Below are 8,882 nucleotides of genomic sequence, written 5' to 3'. Positions count from 1 at the left end.
GCGCTCAGCTGCATCACGTTCTGCTGAGGCTCCTACAGGAACCGGACGCACATTCATCACTGTCTGACTCTGGACCGACTGGTCCGTGCGCTTCCAAAATTATGTTTTAGAAAGAAGATGCTTTTAAACAACACATTAAAATAGAACAAGGACTTTTAATGTGAGTCCTTTGGTGCCAAAGCAGCCTGTTTAAATGCTGAAATCTGCTCCATCTGCTCCAGCACAGGGCAATAATTACTGTTATTGGTTATATACTAAGAAATGAATATTACTCTTCTTTATGTTTTGTCACAAATACCTTTCACATCATGAGTTTAGTTCAGCATTCTGTTTATTAGAACAAATCCAAATTTAATTCATTCAAAAACAGTTGAACAGGTCTTCAAAACTATGTTTGTTTCCCATTTGATGTCAAATCACATTTAATCATTTACTGTAAGAAGTGACTTGAGAGAAGATGTTCCATCTTGAGGTTCCACTGGTTAAACCAAAAACAAAGCGCGTGTTGCTTCTCGCTGCTCATCTCCGTTAGAGCGAGCTTCGAACGCGACAGCTGTGCCAACGCCACGCAGGACGACAAACCAGGAAGTGCTGCAGCGCTCCCAGCGCCTCCGCACACACGCTTAAATCAACTGCTGCTTCTTATTTTGGAGGCTTTATCGCTGTGGAGCGTTCACATGACCTCCCCTCGAAGCTATTAATTTTAAGCCACAAAGTTTACTGCCAGTGCAGCACCTCACGTTTCCTGCTGTGCTGAAGGAAGGGTGGGTGGAAGCGCAAAAAAGAGCCAAAGAGTAACTTATTGTTTTTATATGAGATCTATTCCCTGGTGTTCTGGTCAATAATGACTTGATATATCAGTGACTGCCTTGCTATTTGCACTGTTTTCGGTGTGTTTTCCCTGCCTGTGATTGAGCGGAGCTATTTTCACGCGTAGAGAGAGGTGCACGAGGACCAGGGAGGCTAACGTCTGTTTGATCAAAGTTTATGTGAAATTTCCCGGGGCCGTCAAGGGAACCGCTGTTTATGAACTGTAATAAAAAGAGTCATTTTGACGGCATGACCCCGGTGCACAGGCAAAAAGGGGGGGGGGGGGGGGGGGGGGGGGGGGGGGTATGTCTCTGTTTGCAATGAGGAGGTGCTCTCGCAGGCCTTGAAGAAACGAGAGGAGGAGAAAAAAACAGGAAGTGAGGAAGAAAAGCTAAAACATGCATTTGTGGAGGATGCCAGTAAAAGCGAGGGTGGAGAAGGAGGGGGGGGGATTACACCCTGGTGCTGTCTCAGCAGCCAGCCAACAGCTCTTAATGAAACACATTGGTTCAGTTTCTGATTCATCTCGCACAGCGTGATCAGCTTTGTCCCCAGCAATCTCCCTCCGTCTGGCTTTAATGTATCCTAAATGAGAAATTAGAATGCACACTTCTGCAGATGACACTCACACGAGCAGAGAAAGAAAATGAAACTGTACGTTATGAGGAAACGCGGTCGATAAACTGGTATAAATAGTAACCTTTGAGAAAATCAAATAATGTTGACCTTTCGCTAAGTCGGTACCGTGATCCTCTGTGCTCCGGCTGCCGCCGCAGACGCTGGAGCTGCATCACACTTTTAATGAAGAGATGATCGGTCTGCAGGTTGGAGCGCTAACAGTTGGACAGACGCTCTCCAAAGAAACTAAGTGATAGGTTAACATCACATTAGCTATTCCTTTTCTGATCTCCAACCTTAAATCATCCTGCTCATTTACAGTAAAACCCAGAGAATGGAGGAATTCTCCAGTCAAGATCTCAGCTCTTATTTCCCCCTAAAATAGCTTCATACTGTTTTTTACCTAATGCAAAAACAATGTCAATATAAGACTGAGGCTTAGTGTTTATTTCATAATTAATGGCTTAAAAGAATTAATATGAAGCGTCAATTTTAATCTGATTTATTACATGACAGAATGTGTCAAACATTCATCCCTGCTCTCAAATGTTTTTTGATCTGTGTACATCCCATTAAAGGAAAACTACACGCATGCATTCAAAATGAACAACAAATGAAAATTCATCGCAAGGAATCAATGAAAATTCTAATTAGCTGGACCAACACCTCTCCCATCTTTCAGCTGATGTTAAACAGAGGTTGAGTTTGTAATATTTAGCAGTAGATGTGATGAAACACCCACAGACAAACACTTTGCAGTGTGACTCTTTGCTGCTTCTTTAAATAAACCTCCCGGGTCAGTGAGACTGCAGGAAAAATCACTGCGTGATCCAGGAAAGCTTTGCTGTGACAACGCTCCTGTCTACTTCCTGTCTGAAACGTATCAGAGGTTTTCACAAAATCAATGCAGCTCGCTGTAAGAAAGATCACAGCAAACACAGGAGACCCATCAGCGATAATAGCATCTCAGAGCCGAAAGGAAAAGAATCTGACTGTCAGAAGTGGTGAATTACACAAAAACACACGAGGCAATGAGTTGAAATGTACAAATCACTTCATGACACTTCTATCGCTACAGTCATTGTCTTAAATGTGCAAAACAAAAAAACTTTGTAAGGTGAAGCAGACGACTGTTAAAATAAAATAATGCATAAAACACTACAGCATTTGTATGAGTATATAAATTTGTTGTAATGTGCCCTGGACTTCCTGCCAGGCCAAACACAGGCGCACACATCCATCACACAGCCACCTATGGGTCTGTGGCTGCATGCCACACACACACACACACACACACACACACACACACACACACACACACACACACACACACACACACACACACACAGCCAGGCAGAGGATTATTGAGGTAGTATCAAACAGGAATAATAAAGTAGGTTCTTAAGATTTTAATAAGAATAAAATGAAACAGTAACCACTGAGGGGCCAGCAGGGTTAATCCCTTCTATATTACTGAAAATAAAAAAAGGATAAAAACAGACAGAAGGGCAGAGCTGAAGCCAGAGGAGACAGAGACAGAGGAGAGGAGGAGAAGAAGAGGAAGGAAGGGCTGCACACATGAAATAGAGGAAGAGTGATCAGCTGGTAACAAAAGCACAGCCACTTAGGAGGAGACTGAAATTAACAAGCAGCTTTGGCATAAAGACGTTTCTACTTCGCAGTTCCCTGTATTTTACACACACTGACACACACTCACACACAACAATGACACTGTTTGACTGTGTTTAGACTTGATGAAAGCTCGGTTCATTCCCTATGTGTTCGAACACTTGTGTTGGTTCAGCAGCATATTTCCAATGTCAAAGCACGTGTGCCGGCAGCAGATGGCATGAAACAGTTGGCAAGAGTGAGCGAGCGTGAATATCTGTTTACTAATAACCCTTTAATTACTTCAGATGGGCAATGGGATCAAACATCCAGACCCACACAGGAATTAGCCTTAAATGAGAGTGGACTGAAAATCCAGGCTAACCCCTTATGTTGCCATAAAGACCTTTGCTGAGAGAATTAGCCATTATAAAAACCGTCACGGGCTCCGTGCTTGTCCTATTATCTATTTAGATTGTTTGATTTATAATAAAATAGCACATATATATTAATACCTTTATTATGGATCTTTTCCATAATAAAGATCTCATTCATTAAAATTTGTAAAATGCCAAAAAACACTGTATTAACAGCATGACGTTATTCAAATCTGTTTCCTTCAAACAATGAATCCTGAATGTGTGAGCCTTTAATTATGTAGACTTCAACTTTTCATGCTAGTAACTTTCTAAACAACTCAAATGAAATATTAAAATTAATTAATATATGGTCAAATTTGTATCCAAATATTACTAAAAGCAAATACAAAATAATGGAACATCTCAGTTGAAATGTTCTTCTCTGTTCATGAACCTCATAAGTGAGTTCACCGACAGCACAAAACAGGAAAAAGTTATGGACTGAACAGCTGAATGTTGCAAAGTGTTCATTAACCAACAAACATCACTATGTGTGTTAAAACCCTGTTAATGACAGCGACTGTCCCGCTGACGGGACATTTGATGGTCGAGAGCAGCACATCATGCAGCCAGTAAATAACCCAGGACAGAATGATCATCCGTGTTAAAAACATAAACCTGTGGGACTCTGATTCTAGAAACGGATTTAAGGTTCAACTAGCACAGAAAGTCCACAACTACATTAGCCAGGAGAAATTCTTCCATTCGCTAAGATCCACCAATCAAACTAAAGAAATACTTTCTTCTTTCCCGGGTTTTGAGTTGTAAAGAAAGTGGAACGTTCCAATGTCCATCATGTTGGATTCGCGTACTCAGGTACAGGCCGGGCCTCTCCTTCTTCTTCTGGGGTGTTTTCCCGCGTCTTGCCTCCTAAATGTTGCGCTAGCGCCACCTATCGTCTCCTACAGGTGACACCTTCCAAGGAAGCGTGGCCGGTCCAGTCCGGTCCAGTCGTCACCTCTCCCCCAGCGCAAAAAGGACGAATCGCGTCTTTGCAATAAAGATAGATCCATCCATCCATTTTCCAAGCCGCTTATTCCCTAATGCGGGGTCACAGGGTGCTGGAGCCTAACCCAGCTGGCTATGGGCGAGAGGCAGGTACACCCTGGACGGGTCACCAGTCCATCGCAGGGCAACACGTAGATAGACAACCATTCACACACACACTCACACCTATGGGCAATGGAGAGAGTCCAATCAACCTAATGCACATCTTTGGACTGTGGGAGGAAGCCGGAGAACCCGGAGAGAACCCGGAGAGAACCCACGCGAACACGGGGAGAACGTGCAAACGCCACACAGAAAGGCACCAGGCCGCCTCCGGGAATCGAACCCAGAACGTTTTGCTGTGAGGCGACAGTGCTACCCACCGCAGCACCGTGATAAAAATAGATGGTAATATTAATATATATAAAACATTATATTTTTTATTTTTATGCAAAATAAACTTCTTTATGAGTAGTTTATCAAATTGTGTTCATCTGTTTAATATTCCTTCCAAGCTTTTTGGGAACATTGAGACATTTCTCCTTGGTCCTCACCTCGATATTGTCTTAGATAAAACCCCATATGAAACTAATTCCTAATGTTTTTTTTACATTAGTGCAATAGGCACCCAATGCAAGAAACAGGGCCCTGCTTTTAACTCTGTAACCCTTTCCACACCACTCGTGGTCGACTGCTCCAAACTGAGCACGTTACCAGACTGTACATCCTCCTCTGCTGCTAATATTTTGTATGCTTAACTCATGGCAGTGCTCATATACTGAGTAGCTAAGTGTTATGAGGTTGCTCTTGGGGACATAATCTCTGTGTGTGTGTGTAAATGTCAGGAAGAATTCCTTCATCGACGAGAAGAACGCTAACCTTCTCCATTTTGTTCCACTGAACCCACCTCTCGGGCAAATTTGTTACAAAGACGTGGCGTCTCCTCAGCCTGCACCTAAGTCTTCCTTTGTGCCTTTCATTATGTGAGCGGGGAGCGAGTGTCTTCCGTCAGCTGCCCTTTCCTAGTGCGGGTGCTCGGAGAAAGCATACATTTTAATGACAGGACCTTTACTTTTGAATAACAGTGAGAAGGGAGGAAAATAAATTGCTGTTCAAAGGAGATAATACTCGCAGCATTGTGGGATTGCCAGAGATTGGGCAGCTGTGTGGCGACGACCTCTATGCTGAGACCAACCTGTATAAATTAGGATATAAATAGCCTGATGTAGAGTAGAATTACCAGGGGTGTGCTTGAGTGCTACTGCACATGCCTAATATATGCATGTAGGTGTGTGTGTGTGTGTGTGTGCACCCTTGTGAGAGGAACAGAAAGAAAAAGAGCATGCACACTTGTGACAGAGTGCTTGGGAAACCTAAATCCTGCTCAAGTGTAAGGCAAACAGTGGTGGCAGTGTGTGGTTATTGTATTTTCCTTGCTTGGATCCCAGTAAAGACCCCCAGGCCTGTGCTGCTCGCCTGCCTGTCACGGCCATCAGCGGCTAGCTTCCCGCTGCAGCCAGGGCCCTGGCGCAGGCCCCACAAGGAAATTAAAAGGGGATTAAGGCTGGCTGACACTTTGTGGCCGATTAGTCATTTATTTCTTGTGTGTGTGAAGCGTGGGGGGGCATCGAGTCTTGGCTGGGAAGCGATGGGTGGGGCGCGGGGTCGAAAACTCAAAGGTAGCTTCACCAGCTGATGGTTCATAGGCACGTCCCACAGTGACTTCAGCGTCCTCACTGGGTTTATGGAGACATGTGGCGTTGAAAAATACAAAAATGTTCATTTGAATACAGTATACGTCAGTCTATCTAGTGTGAGTGCGTGTGAAACCGCTGCCTCTAGTTCCTCCACAGCTTTGTTCTGTGCTTGTGATGACAGGTCCTGTAGCATCAGCGTTGTCCTTTATTTGACCTCCCGCTTTAGGATCCCTGCTCTAAGTATGCGGAGCAGCAGGTCCCTTTGATTCTGACGTGCTTCAGGCTCAGGTTTATTGGCTCTTTGTGTTAGAACTCCATATAATCGCTGCAGGGAAAACAAACTGTACAGATGCCAGTGTTTGGTCTGCTAATTAGCACTTTGTATTAGTAATTAATAGGCATTAGCAGTCGACCGGGCCCCGGCTCCGCATCCTCCAGCAGCCTGTGAAGAGGATCCAGGCAGCGCCTTCCCCCGCAGCGCTCCCCATCGCGGCCCAAGAAGGAAATCACCAACGAAGCCGTTCAGAAGTCAGAACGAGAGACAGACGCCGTCTTTCAGCGAGAAACACCCACACACAGAAGCTAAAACGTGGCAGTTGGTCTTTAAATAGTGGTTGTGTTAGTTCAAGTGTAGCTGGTCAAAGAGTTCAGAAAGAGTAGCATTTTGCTCAAATGTTATTATTCGCACTGAATATTTACATATCACAGATTTTAAAAAATGGCCAGAAACAAAAGGGAAATCCAAATGAGTGGCTTTTAATGTTTCAGACCCACGGCCTGGACGTTTGTGTCCACCGCTGATTTGTGCAGATGAGCCGAGGTGCGTTGGGCACAAGCTGAGGCGCGGTGTGGTGGGGTGGCAGCGTTATCAATTATACAGAGCTCAGTGGCACTCTGGCTTCCTCCAGACCTGGTGTTAAATTAAGTTGTCAGCGCTGTCTCTCCGATTTCCCCCATCACACGCGCAGGCAGTTATAGAGCGTGACGGCCGCTCGCCGGAGCTCCTCGCCGGCTGCCGCCCCGCATCTCGCCTGCAATTCATCAGCGTGTGAGCGCGCTGGCGCGGGCTCAGGCCCAGCCAGCGCACACGGCGCCGCGCCGGAGCCCGCCAAGCGCCGTGGCAGAGGAGGAAGGAGCCCATCACCTTCCAACAAGCCGCCGTAGAGGACAGGGAGCGGCGGACGCTTTAAGTGGATCAGAGCCCATCCCACGGAGGACGTGGGCTCTGTGGTTGTGTGGTCCTGAGGTTGGGGCAGAATGCGGGTCACCGGGCAGCGAGGCACCAGCGATCACCCAGCAGAGCAGGTGAAGGGCTCCCAAACATTCAGATTCCACAGGAAAACGGAGGCTGAGCAGGTGACAGACCACCCGCTTCGGATGTTATCAGCTATAACGAATGGGCTGATCAGAACTTATCAGCGCATTCGTACGGGCCAGTAGGTGCCTGCTCCGCCTCCTCGCTAACAGCTAACAGCTAGCTAAGTTGCTATGCTAAGCAGCTTTAGAGGTTATTGTGGTTAGGGTTAGGGCTGGATAACGGGTGGGGGTTCAGGTTACAGTTAGCTAACACAATAACGCTAGCTACTTGCTAAGTTATGCTCGCTAATAAATCAAAATCAAAAACTTCGATCGTCCCGTCGGGACAACAACCGCTCAACAGCGCCCCTACTCACTCTGCTGGTTAAATCATCCGAGCCGTGATCAACCTTACGGATCAATGACAGCGACCTACTGCACCTATTCACCGCTGCCAGCAGGTAGATGGGCACCTACCGGCCCATACGTATGGACTGACAACCACTGATAATGACCATTGAATGGCGGGATAACGTCCGAAGCCGCTACACAGACAGGGGCTAAGCATGAAGCAGCAGGGCCTAAACCCTCCGCTCAGTTTTTATATGAGACGGAGACTGATCACAGCACACTCAGGAGGGACGGCTCCGTTCAAGCCAGGACCGCAGGGAGAACCGGACCCGGCCCAGCCCTCCACCTCCCGGACCGGCTGCATTCTAAAACACTGCGCGCAGTCCCTTTCCGCCGTCTCTGCCGCGGCGCTGAATAAAACATTAAACACCATTCTGAGATATTAACCTACTTATTGAAAAAGTCAGTGATTTATGTCGATTTGGTTGGCTTTCAATGCTGCCCAGCTGTCACGGCAGAGCTGTAACCTAAATTATCCAGCGATGCTCTTTCACTCCAGTTAAGGGAATAAGCTTCCTCTTACACTTCAAAAGGCCTGACTGTGCTAACTCTCAGATGCGCTTTTATTTTTTCTCCACTTCTTAAGCTTAGTAATTATTCAATCTGGCTGATAATGAGCACCTAGTCGACCTTGCAGATAAAGAATATTTCCTTTTATGTTGGTGCCTCGTGTTTTCCAGGCTAATTTAAGAAAACAGTGCTTAATCTTTCAGCAAAAGCAGCAAAACACTGGGACCTCGCAGGCTCAGAGCCACAGTGGGAGGACCCCTCCAGTTAATAAGCAGCATCCAGGCCCCGGTGCATAACTGGCAACAAGTTCAGCAGCCATGGATCAAACAGTCATAACCTCCTGTTCCACAGATAAGCTGCAATCAGATCTGTGGGGGATCTTTAACCAGGGAAGAGCGTGTTTGTGTGAAAAAGAGGCAGAACAGACGGGGGAAGTGAGCTTGAAAAAGAACGAGCGGGTGGGAGGAGTGTGCATGTATGCAAGATGGCAGCCGCTCATCAGTGACGCGGCTGAACGGAACCCGGA

Source organism: Betta splendens, chromosome 12, assembly GCF_900634795.4.
Source record: "Betta splendens chromosome 12, fBetSpl5.4, whole genome shotgun sequence".
Taxonomy (NCBI): Eukaryota; Metazoa; Chordata; class Actinopteri; order Anabantiformes; family Osphronemidae; genus Betta; species Betta splendens.
This window is presented reverse-complemented; position numbering follows the sequence as displayed.